Source organism: Plectrocnemia conspersa, unplaced genomic scaffold (assembly GCF_051122295.1).
Source record: "Plectrocnemia conspersa isolate PC_06_02 unplaced genomic scaffold, ASM5112229v1 ptg000013l, whole genome shotgun sequence".
In the NCBI taxonomy this organism is placed as follows: Eukaryota; Metazoa; Arthropoda; class Insecta; order Trichoptera; family Polycentropodidae; genus Plectrocnemia; species Plectrocnemia conspersa.
In genome coordinates this window covers 3979529-3991817 of record NW_028277177.1, presented here as the reverse complement: position 1 = coordinate 3991817, position 12289 = coordinate 3979529, and the positions used below count along the sequence as shown (strand labels likewise).

General features: G+C 31.1%; 1 protein-coding gene across 1 annotated transcript in view; it reads left to right on the top strand.

The window, feature by feature from the left end:
* Positions 1–1849: 1849 nt before the first annotated feature.
* wake (ankyrin repeat and fibronectin type III domain containing protein wide awake) overlaps positions 1850–12289 on the top strand; it is a 206190-nt gene continuing 195750 nt past the window's right edge. The window contains exon 1 of the mRNA XM_088202933.1: positions 1850–2115. The gene's annotated coding sequence lies outside the window, so the exon portion shown is untranslated. The remainder of the gene's footprint in view (positions 2116–12289) is intronic.

Sequence of the window (12289 nt, the reverse complement as noted above, 5' to 3'; positions counted from 1 at the left end):
TACTTAAATTATATTAAAATAATCGTGACCTATTAAGTTACACCAATGCGTCAGGATTGTCATAATACATAGTATAAAATATTAATAATAATAATATAAATAATATTAATTGGATCAGCTTCTCGTTGTTGACTTAAATAGATCAAAGTATTAAAGAGGCGGATGACGACAGCCATAAGCGAATCGGCTAGTGCGGACGTCTTGGCTCTAATAGGTATCAGAAGAGGGCGCGTCGTGATTTTTAAAGACGTTCTGGAATCTAAAACTGGAATTACTCGAAAATAGTTTGATTTTTGACACCTTACAATAGTTTCAATAAGGACGGAATAGCGTAGTACATAACGTCTCAGACTAGTTACTCTGAGGTTGCGGGTTCGAATTTTTATTTATAAAAAATGCGTTATTATTTAAAAAAACCGGCACAACTGTAATGACATCTATTGGTTATAAATTAAACTACATATAATAATTTATAATTATTAATTTAGATGTCACCGATTCCCTGACTTTCAGTCTAGTTCTTACTTATATGTATTCATTATATTTGATTGATACACTTAGTTCATACAGATTTACCCCATTGCAACGCATTGGGCTTACGCTTGTTAGATTACAACGGAAGATTTAATAAAAATAAAATTTATAACTTTGTGGATCATAAACAAATATCCACTTATGAAGGTATATCAAGAACCATTTTCTGAACTTTTTCGATTAAAAAGAACAATTTAGTTATTCGAGAATTGCAAATTATAAATTATGATTCAAGAATGCTGCGAAATAAAGTGTTATATAAAACACAAATAACTGACGGATCGGCAAAATGAAACGCGTTCCTCATAACAAAGCTTGGTAGATGTATCGCAGACGTCATTTACGTATAGAGAGAATCCGCTTGCTCTCAAAAATGATTCTCTAGCTAAAGTTTGCTCACCGAGATCGTGGGAGTAACCTGATGGTGAACACGATCGAAAAAATAATACAGTATAGCACTTTCCGACACTAAAAGGCAGACGATTGAAGGAAGCCCATCTTCATAGAGAATCTAAATCACTCTATAGAGAGAAGGAGTCTGCAACGTATCGAATGTATTAAAAAACTTTTAATCACCTGTATAGGGAAAAAATAAATTTTTTAACTGCGGTATATATGTCATTAATAAACGTGAAGAGCAGAAAGCCAGGTTTGAACCTTTGAGGAACTCCTGAATGGATAAAATATTCTTTCGAGAATTGGTTGCCAATGGTTACAAACGATCGCTTAGTTAAATTATGCAAGCATCCGAGTTCTGATAATATTTTTACTAAAAGCGCATGACATACCTTTTAAAAATCAAGAAGAACCAATTAAATAAAATATATGAAGTAAATCGTTTGATTTTTATGCTTTATAAAAATGCTAGTATGACTCTCGATTTAAAAAAAACCGTTGTTTTGAAAAATAAATATTCAGATGTTTTATTGATATTATATTATACGTATATAAAAATTGCTTTAGAAATGTTTGCATTGAAAAGAGCGCATACCATAAATAACTAAATTCAAACCTTTGTGCAAATTGTAGTGAACTAGAAATGTAAATTTAGTGGCGGCACACTCGCAATAAATGGGATTAGGAGTAATTTTTTAATGGCGGACAGCTACGGGAACGTTTATTCGGACGATAAAATAATGCAAAGCGTATCCTGTCGTGTAAATTATGCGCAGTTAACTATGTAAAGCGTCTCTTTTAACCGACGGTTATCTCGTAGTAACGCGGGTGTGTGTATAAATTATTAATTAATAAAAAAATATAAATAAAGTTGGGCGCTCCTGGTGTGATTTTTTGTTGCGTAAACGCATTGAAATTCAGTTTCGCGATCGTTTAGTCGCGCGGTCATCGTCTCGTTGATTTGTCCAATGTTGCCAATCGAAGTGTATATTTTTCAAGCCAATTAATATTTATTTTTAATTTTATCGTGAATTATAAAGTGTTATATATTGAGTGAATTAATTGTGATTAATTGTGATGCTATTATTGCATGCTGTGTTGTGTTTTGTGGCCCAAATGGCGTTTCGTTCTCCATCGTTGTACGAGTGTAATGTGGGACTGACGGCTTGCATTTTGGAAATTAAGGTAAAAATTTTATAATATTTTAATAATTTTTTTGTAAAAAAACAACCATTACAAAGATTTGTAAAGTTATGGCTGCTGGGGCTATATTAGGGATGAAAATTTAGCCGCGGACCGCATAAAAAATTTGCCTATTTTTATGTTAGTTAAGGGATATTTTATCTATTTGTTTTTAAACCAAAACTTGTATTGATTGTACAAAAATTTTTTTATCGGATATTTATCAAAATTTATGTTATGTTATATAATATAAAGCAACATGATGATTAAAAATTATACAGAAAACTCTCAATGTGTTTCTTCACGTGTTTTACTTCTTCCTCATTGGTTTTTCTGGAGGAACCTTCCATTCTATCACAAAATCAAAATTGAGAGCACGGTCCACTCTTCCTTTTAGATATATTAAATGTGTCTAAATAACATTTTTGCTTCTTTGGTATCTAAATAATATTTGTAACTGCAAATCCTTTGCATTCTTCTGAAATTTCTCGGTCGCATTCTTATCTTAGCAACACTTCTGTGAAAACGATTTAGAAGTATATTTTGTTTATTGTAGTCTGCAAAACGCCAAAAATTTTCCAAATTCTGTTTCCATTCTTCGGAATTAATTTGATTCATGCAACTTTGCTTACAGTGATAGCTTTTATTTACAATTTTTTTTTCAGGAACAGTTTTTCCTGTTTGGTTGCAATATTTTTTACCACTATTTCGTTTAGCTTTTCTTATTTTTTTAATGTACGTATCATCGTTCTCCTTGTTATATCCAGAAGTTTCCTCATCTGATGATGAATCTAACAATTCCAGCATTCTTCTTCTTGTTAAATTCTGTGATATGTATTCAATTAGCTCCGAGCTATCTTCACTTTCTGATGTGATGACTCTTCCTTTCTCACTAATATTCATAGGCCCTGTTTCTACAAAATAATAATGCCTGCACTATAATTGTTTGATAAATTTATTGTAGAAAATAGCAAAAAATCAGTACTAAGCGGTAGTGCCATATCTTTTATATTTGCATTTTTATAAAAATCATTTTAAAAAAAAATATCTAATGCCTGAACTACACTCTCTGAAAGTTAGCCAAGGTTGGCCAAGGACGGAGAATATAGTGGGTTACTTCGGTCGAGTTCGGTTCTGCCCGCTCTAAAATCTCTCGGAAGTTGTCCGAGCTTACCCAGAACGGAAGATAAAGTGGTGGTAATTCAATCGACTTGGCCAGCTTCGAGCGCTTCCGAATATTGTCGGCAAACGGACCGAAGTCAAAGAAACCGAAGTCTTTCTTTTTCGCTCTCTCGCGTGTTAAGTGACGAGAGTGAGAGAGATAATGATATGGTTTTTCGCAAACTGAGATAGAACGAGTGACTCGGTTCAATTTCATTATGCGCGTAGGCATTCTATGGTCAACACGAGGTCAAGTTATAATACCACATGCTTATCGGGGACTTCAACAAACTCTTACTGACATCTTTGAATATTTTAGGGCACCAAAAGGGATTAATTATATTTTTGATAGTATATTCTTCTAAGAGATATCGTTATTATATTTTTTTCATATAAAATTAAATATTAAAAAAATAATTAGTGGTACTTGATTTTGTTAAAAACAATTGTTTCGAATATCCTTATGTATTTTCCTAGATCGGTTTATATAAATGTCACACCATAACGAATTCTTATTTAGAATCGATGGCGACAAACTCTAGGATAGTCATAGATGTGGTGTTCGTATTCTGAAGTATCATTTTTATGCCTTATGGCATTTTGCAAAAGCCGACAAAGATTTTGCGTAAATTGAATATTTACGACCGAAAAGTTTTCACTGATATTGTATTGGTGAGTGCCCACACACACTTTTATAATTATCTGTAGCGTAATTTTAATAATATTGCAATTTAAAAATTGCGAGTATTTGACACATTTTTCGATTGCGCGCTGTACATGACAGCAGCCGCCATGCGGACGTCATTCACGCCCGTCGTCCGGACGGCATATGAAATTTGTGGCAGTGTGGCCGCTACTCGGAAGTCGGTGACCTCGGCCGACTTCAGTTGAACTTTGATTCGGACAACTTCCAGAGAGTGTAGTGCAAGCATAATAAATACAATTACAATGAATATAGTTATACTAATTATAAAAATCCACAATAATTTATTTTGTATATATTTTCCATCCGTCTTTAACGTTTAGTTTCAAAATACTTACAGAATGATACATATGATTGTTAGCTCCACAGTAAATATGGAAACTAACTAACATAGCACGGTTTTCAATTTTTATTAAAATTAATTTATTTTAAGTGGACTTGCCTCACTTTCAAAATCAACAAACAATTAATATTATTGACCAAAATAAATTAATAGTATAAAATTACGCTGTTATTTATAGATATGATTGTGAATTGATTAAAATCAGAAATTTTAAATCAATTCACAATCGATCGAACGATCAATTACAATGAGCTAGGTGTGTTTGTCAGATTAGATTAGGTTATTTTCTTACTGGACTTAAATGACTTGCCTAAGAATTTAAACAAGCTGCAGCCTGTTTAAATTCTATCGCAAAAGGTTTAGAACTGCCGTAGGATATTAGCACTCGAATGGCTTTTATTCCGTTTATTGTCACGTACGGTCCGGTCCGTATTGGCCGACATAAAAAATGATAAATGGGTATATTGCGCACCTAATCCGTAAGGGGTTTTGTTCTTTACATGTTTATATGTTATTTTCATAACACAAGAGATCTTGGAATCTTAAATTATTTTGCTGCTAGAAAAATAATGCGTTAATCACTAACATTATATATTTGTCTGGGCGTTAAACAAACATGATATTTAATACGTAAAAAAATAAAAAATGTTAATTTAGAACATAATGAAATATTTTAATCGGCATGAAAATTGTAAATATATTTTTGTCTTTTCGTTTATCAGTAGTCCACCGGTTAGCGATCAATTTCTTAATTATATTAAAAATGTGATTGAGTTAATGGTTTTTAATAGTTTTTTAAAAAATAAAATTTCCGTAATATAATTGTGACATAAATATTATACAGCGTCGGTGCATAGAGCGGGGGTGTGCGTTATTTAAAAAAATATGATAACGTCGAACGTTGGTTAGATAGAATAAATTTGGCTATTTTTTTGGAACATTTCAAGTGATTCAAATAAACATTAAGCGGCGAATGTTAGAATATCAAACCTGGGTTCATATGAATCATATTTTGGGGACCGAAATAAGTAAAGCATTATATTCACAAAAAAATACTTATTGCAGTTTAATATCTAATGAAATCTTATATATTAGCCTATGTCTATGTCTAAAGCATTATCTAAATTTCAATACTTTTTCATAGTCGAAAAACGATTTAATGAACACGAAGCCTTTAAGCCTTTCATTACGTCACATCATCCGAATTGTTTTCGAGTTTGTTAAATGCTCAAGTTAATTTTAGAACTCTCCCTTATTCTTTGCTAATCTCAAATACTGAAAATATTTTATTGGCGATGAAACTTCCCGGCAGAAATAGAACCTTTCTTCTTTAATAATAAAATTATATACAATTAAGATTTCTGTACTTATATTTTGAAATTATGCAGTGGTGGCACGTAGGCAAAATTTTAAACACTCAAGATAATTACATTACCCGGTATTAGGAGCGCTGTTCTCGAAAGGGGAAGATTCGCTCTTTCTCGCTGGGAACAATGGAAACTTTAAACAATAGGAAAATACATACGTAGGAGCCACTGCTATTAACGAACGACGTACGTCATTGAAGCGAAATCGGTGGCACGCGTTCTTGAGATTATACCCTAGCCAACTTTGCTGGTTATAAATCAATCAGCATATTTGCGGGTGAACTTGGATCAAACTAATAACATTTTTGGTACAAAGCTTCCAACTATTCGGATATTGTTTAGTCTCTGCAATTGTATCATAGTGAAAATTCCTGATAAATCATTTTTTTAATAAATCTGTAACAATAATCACTATTCTAACAAGTGTCAACATCATATTCGAAACCTTCATCATATAAATTTAACTCTTGGCTAAAATACAACGAAACCTTGTGAGAACAATGGTCAAATACATTCTATCAAAGTATAGTTATTCTACTCATAAATATATTGTTAATGGATGTTCGCCAGTTTATCAAGAAAAAATATGTACAATACATCCATATTTTCTTTTGTGGGATAATGTGAGTTTCAGTTCGTTCGAATTCGTTATCAGGCGTACTAGTAAATAATTAATCATCGCTTTCAGTTTACAGCTTGAGAATGGTAAAACTTTCGGACGGGTGTTTAATGGAATTTTAACAGCGCAGTAATAAATTTTAGTATCTACTAAATTCGATGGAAGTCGTGAATTATGCATATTTTTTAAATTATTGTGGGTATCAAAATACGAGGGAAATTTGTAAAGTGAAAATATAAATAAACATTTTATTTTAGAATTAGAACACCCCTTTACTTATTATTGAGCATAAAGTTTGTAAACTGTAGTTAAACTATAGTTTGTAAACTATAGTAAAAATACAGGAAAATATTGCAATTATAAGTTACTAAATTTAATTAAAAAAATAATTAGGATTAATAGTAATAAAAACATTAGAAACCTTAAGGAAAAAATACAAAATACTATAAATTATAGATTAATTATTTATTTATATTATTTAACTTAAAACTATTTACTAAACTAAAAAACTTAGAGCTTCTTAAAAAATAAATGATTCATCTAAAGCAGGGGTTAGAAAATTATTTATAATATATAATAAGAGTGCCAGATCGTAAATATTTGAAGCTCGGCGACTCACAATGCAAAATTTAAATATGCTTCAAAAAACGTCATTTCCTTTTTTTAAATGCATTGTAAGTTCCATATATAATAACTGTTTTTCTTTGTAGTTCATGGTTAGATTCGTTAACAAATCACATTGTATATGCAACAAAGGCACATTACAAAAGTCATTTAGTATTCGATACTAAGAGCTAAAGGCGGATTTTTTCGTTCAAAAACTCTAAAAAGTGACTTTACTATAAAATTTCTGTATGATATATCAAATCAGGATATTCATTGCTTCCATTTCTGATAAAAAAGAGACACGGAACTAATGACAGTAAAGTTTACGATAGCGAGTAAAGTTCACCGCTGATAGAACTGGTTCAATAAAACATGATAAATTGAGATGTATCTCACAAAGTATCCACTTGTAAATAATACAATTAATAATATTTTTTTCTACTAAGTCTTAACCTGCTATGATCTGACACATCTTAGTCGATTTTACTTCACAATGTATTATATTTTTATTAACGCTTTCGCAACTTCATTAAAAATATTTGTCACTTTGCATTAATTCTTCGAATAAACAATGTGGTGCAAATGAGTAACTCACGTTTGCAGACGCATATACAAATAGGTACTAACTGTTACTATTTTTACCTAACCATTTAATTATATACAACATATTCGCTATTTCGTTAATTGTTGTAGTATCAAATAGGGTGCCTTAAGAAACTTGGATTTAGCAAGACAAAGCGTTGAAAATCAAACAAGGAACCACTAGGTTAAGCCGAAGAAAATCTTTCAAAATATGCTTTGCTATTAACCCATAAACGTCAGTGACAGTGTTTTATTGAGTCGCATGTTATTTCTCTTCATGAGTCAGTATCTTTATCTAAATCTAAATATAAAATACTTTGTGTATCGATAAATTAATCTAGTACAATAAGCTTTAATAATTAAAAAAATAATAATTTGTTACTTGTTCTAAAAAAATATTTTGTATAAAAAACGTCGGGGAGTCGCTAGCGTTTAAGTGTATAAATTGCCTATTGATGTTACACACAATGTGCTCAACCCTACGCCGAAAGACTAATAGATTAAAATAAGGCTGCAACAATCATGTTACGTTGCTAATTTGCCATCAATAAATGGCTTTTTCCCATTAGTTTATAAATGAGCCACTCGTGTATTTATTTTATTACCAGCTTTTTATTTTTTTATATTCGCGAAAAAAATGCGTCGCGATAAAAAAATCTGCTTAAAACTTTCATGTGTGCTTAGTCTGGTAATGATGACGTATATTATATTTTTTTAGAACAGACATAAGATCATCGCACAATAAACCTAATGCTCTTTTAATTCGATAAAAAAAATCTGCTTTGAAACCACGCCATTCATAGCCCACTAGTCTCTTCTTTAAGACGCTGTCGAATTATTACTGCGTGACGTCATATTTGAATGCAAAGCAATAGGAGCACCACTTACGCGCAATAACGCGCAATTCCCTAATTCGACAGTTGATCGTTTTATTATAGCGCATACTTAAGAGATTAAAAATGTAAAATATAATCTTAGCAAGTTCTGCTCTAAAGCAAGTTTACTACTTGTGGGTTAATATGGTCTCGCATAATATTTTTATAGTATTTTTTGGTATTAAAAATTTATTATAAAGGTTAGTACAGGAGGGCGTGTTATATATTATTTGTATCGCTTTATTTTAAATTAGTTAGTTAAATGAATGTTAATACGGTCTAATTATTTATTTAGATTAAATTAAGACCATCGTAACCTAACGGGTTACTCTAATGCGTCACGATTGTCGAGAACAATAATTGTATTATTTAATATATATTAAAGATGTATGTATATATTACACATAATTAAATTAACACACAAAAAACAATAAAATAAAATAAAAAATAATCAATATCATTATATGTATATAATATATATGACATATATTAAATTTTATTTTTATTGTCAGTTCACTTTTTCTGTTAAATGTTGGTTTTGGGCCGCAACGACAGCTAGCCCTTTAGTTGATTTAATCTTAGAGTTCAAATGTTTACAGAAACAAGCTTTATTAATTATAATTTTAGATACTACCTATCATTGTTAACGATCTTTAAACGCATTAAAAAAGTTCATATGGTTTATAAGAAAAAAGATTTACATTTTTTTTTCGCTTAATTAAATAATAAGTCTTTGTTAATGTCTTTGCTATAAACAAAGAGAAGTTGGTTATTAATTGTATTAGCATCTCCTAATATTTATAAATAATATAAATTGCTAATAAGCTATACCACTTAAACGGACGGTTGCTAACCAAATAAAAATAATCACTTTTAATTACCTTTGTATCTTAATGAATATAATTCGTAAACAGTTTATTTTATTATATTTTTAAACATTATAAAAATCAAACAAAGATCATTCTTCGATTCGTACATTTTGTATGAATACAGTTTGTACGAATTTATATCTTTTGAATTCTAGTACCAAATAATACTTTTGTGTAGCTATTTTTTTGTATTTCTATCTTAATAACAACAGTATATCGTTGCTTGTGAAATTCAATAAATATATAAAAATTATAACTTGAACAATTGTCTATTCTTATCGCCCGTTAAAAAAGTAATTTCAATTAAAACCAAATTGATAACAACAACTGCAAAAGAGTTTTTAGCGTGAACTTCTTAATGTATTATTCTTTGTAGTCCTATTTTATGATACTTTTAATGTGTGTTTCTTCACTGACACGTAAATGGCAACCGTAAGTTTCGAAAGGGGATATTTTTCACCAAATTACGACTAGTGGGCGTCGTGCCTTATTCTCCTTGTTTAGTTTTTATCGTGGCGTGCTTTCGGTATTTTTCTAACTCTAACGTGAAATTATCTTAGGAAGCATCCTTGGAGTGTGATTAGAGACACGTGTATGCTTAATCGTAGAGTACAAATACAATTATAATGCATAATTTTGTGTCTTAAATTAATTGCAGTCGACCTCCCTATTGCGTAGAGATTGGGAATTCGTCATAGGAATACTACGTTATATGGGAGACTAGGCATAGATTAGGTTCTTTCAACTGTATTTTGTGAATTTAACGAAGTCAGCAAATCAAATTTTTTCCCTATTTTTCCGTATTAAATGTCCTTGTAATATGTAATAATTTTGTGAGCAAGAGCATGTGCCCTATGTTCTTATTGTGACACGCGCGCGAAGAATGTCCATGAATTTGCGAGTGCCAGGGGAGTCAAACGCAACTGTACTATATACTACGCTATATTGACCCTTAATTGAATGAATAGACAAATAAGTTTCGTGCCTGGAAAATTTATTATTTTTAATTAAATTAATAAAAACATATTTATATCAATTTATCATGAAAGTGTTGTGTATGTGATTATTCGCGTCCGTTGTTTCGTCAGGAATTTTTCATTATCGCTCAGCGAGACACTTTTAATACATCCCATTTTTGTCTTTTATACTCGTCGCGACCGTTTTCGGGCTTAGCAGAAAGGTTCGATGCGGTTAGGGCTCGGAAAATTTCGCCGAAATCAAATTGAAAGTGTCCGCTCTAGAAATTAATCATCCTAATGGGGGAGCATTAGAGCTCGGCGTATCGATGCGAGAATTGTTAAATTACTTCCGCGGAAGAAAGTAAAATAAAATGTTTCCAGAATGATAATAATACAATTTGCGAAAACGGCGCTGATCCTCCGTTTTCCACTTAAACCCATCGACGGGCTCGAGCGACCGTGACTGAGTTCAATAGGGTTTTAATTAATTAATTTGTCTTCGGAGGCTCATTCCGAACGGTAAAAATCGATATTTCGAATAAGCGTTTGACGCTTCAATTAACTGAATTAAATCAGACTCGGGACGCATTAGTGAACTTTTTTTTATAAATCGGTTAACCGCTCAATCGGACGTTTTGAGTTGAACTAATAATGCTCGCGAGTATTTTATTCCCTGTTACTGGGATTTGATTGTTTGGTGACCATAATGTATCACGTCAAGTTTTGATTTTACAGTTTGTATGGACTCCATACATTAAACATTGTCTAAGGAAGTGAACGTCAGAGCTTCCAATTTTTATGTAAAACACACGCACGCTGGACTATCACAATTACACGTTAGAAGTTGACAACTAGTTACTGTAAAATTACATAAATATGATTTTTTAATTTAATTTGTGCGAAAAATGTATTTTTAAATTATGCCTAGGATTGACGAACTAGTTATTAGTGATAAAAGAATGCATCTGATGTATGAAGAGAATATTGATTGATTCTGTACAACGGCGGCTAAAATATTGTTTGTTATAAAACTCTTATGGTTGATGTCACCTTTTGCCCGTGATCGTGGGATATGAGTCAAAAGTAAAAGTTCCACTATGAGTCAAAAGTATAATCATCTCTTTATAAATCACCTAATTGCACACGCAGAATTTGCTCTTTTTACAACAATTATTAGTAGCTGATTGCAATTTCACTTTACACACAGCATTGCCATTTTGTATGGATTTCTGCCTTTAATTGGGCTTGTCTTTTTTATGTCACATTAGACAATCCATATATAATGTCCAGTTACCAATAGATACAAAAACACTCATGTTTTTGTCTTTTTGTTTTTCACTCGAAGCAAAAAACACAGTCCAATTGATTGGCGGCTGACAATTGGGGAAGTAAAAACTTTATAATGAAATTATTCTTATGCGATGCAAATGTCTCACAGCAGTTAGCTGATTGACTCTAATCTTTAATGTAATCTTCTTGGTATTTTAAAGTGAAGCAATGGCAATTATGACCTTAAAGGTCTCCAGGTACGTCATTTATTAACCAATAAAAAAAATCTTTGGTCCGATTTTTTTAAACCACCTTTGTGTAAATCGAATTTTAGTTGAATATTTCTTGTACACGTCGCAAATGTTTTTGGTTAATATACTTGCAGAATTACTTATAGGAAATTACATATAATATTTACTTTTATAGCAGACATTCACAAAAAAATATTATGATTCTCTACTGTTAACTGGCTAAGCCAAAATGAGCAAAAAGTAGCAACAAAAATATTTTGTTAACATCATAAAAAAATGGCAAAACCTTTGCATCAACCCAATATATGTATTATATGAACTATTTGGTACAAAGGCTAGGAAGCTATTTATTAAAAAATAAAATATAGTGTAGACTCAATCTAGTATATTATTGGAATACAAATGTGAATATATTCGAAAGAACCAATCTTCAAACATTCACATCGTTGAACTTAAACAAGTCATGCATCTTTGATTTACGTTCTAACGTAAACGTTAAAGCTTCTCCTAGCTTTATTCACGTTTCCCATCAAGATAAATTTTAAGCGAATTTATTGTGGAGTGTTTGCTTCT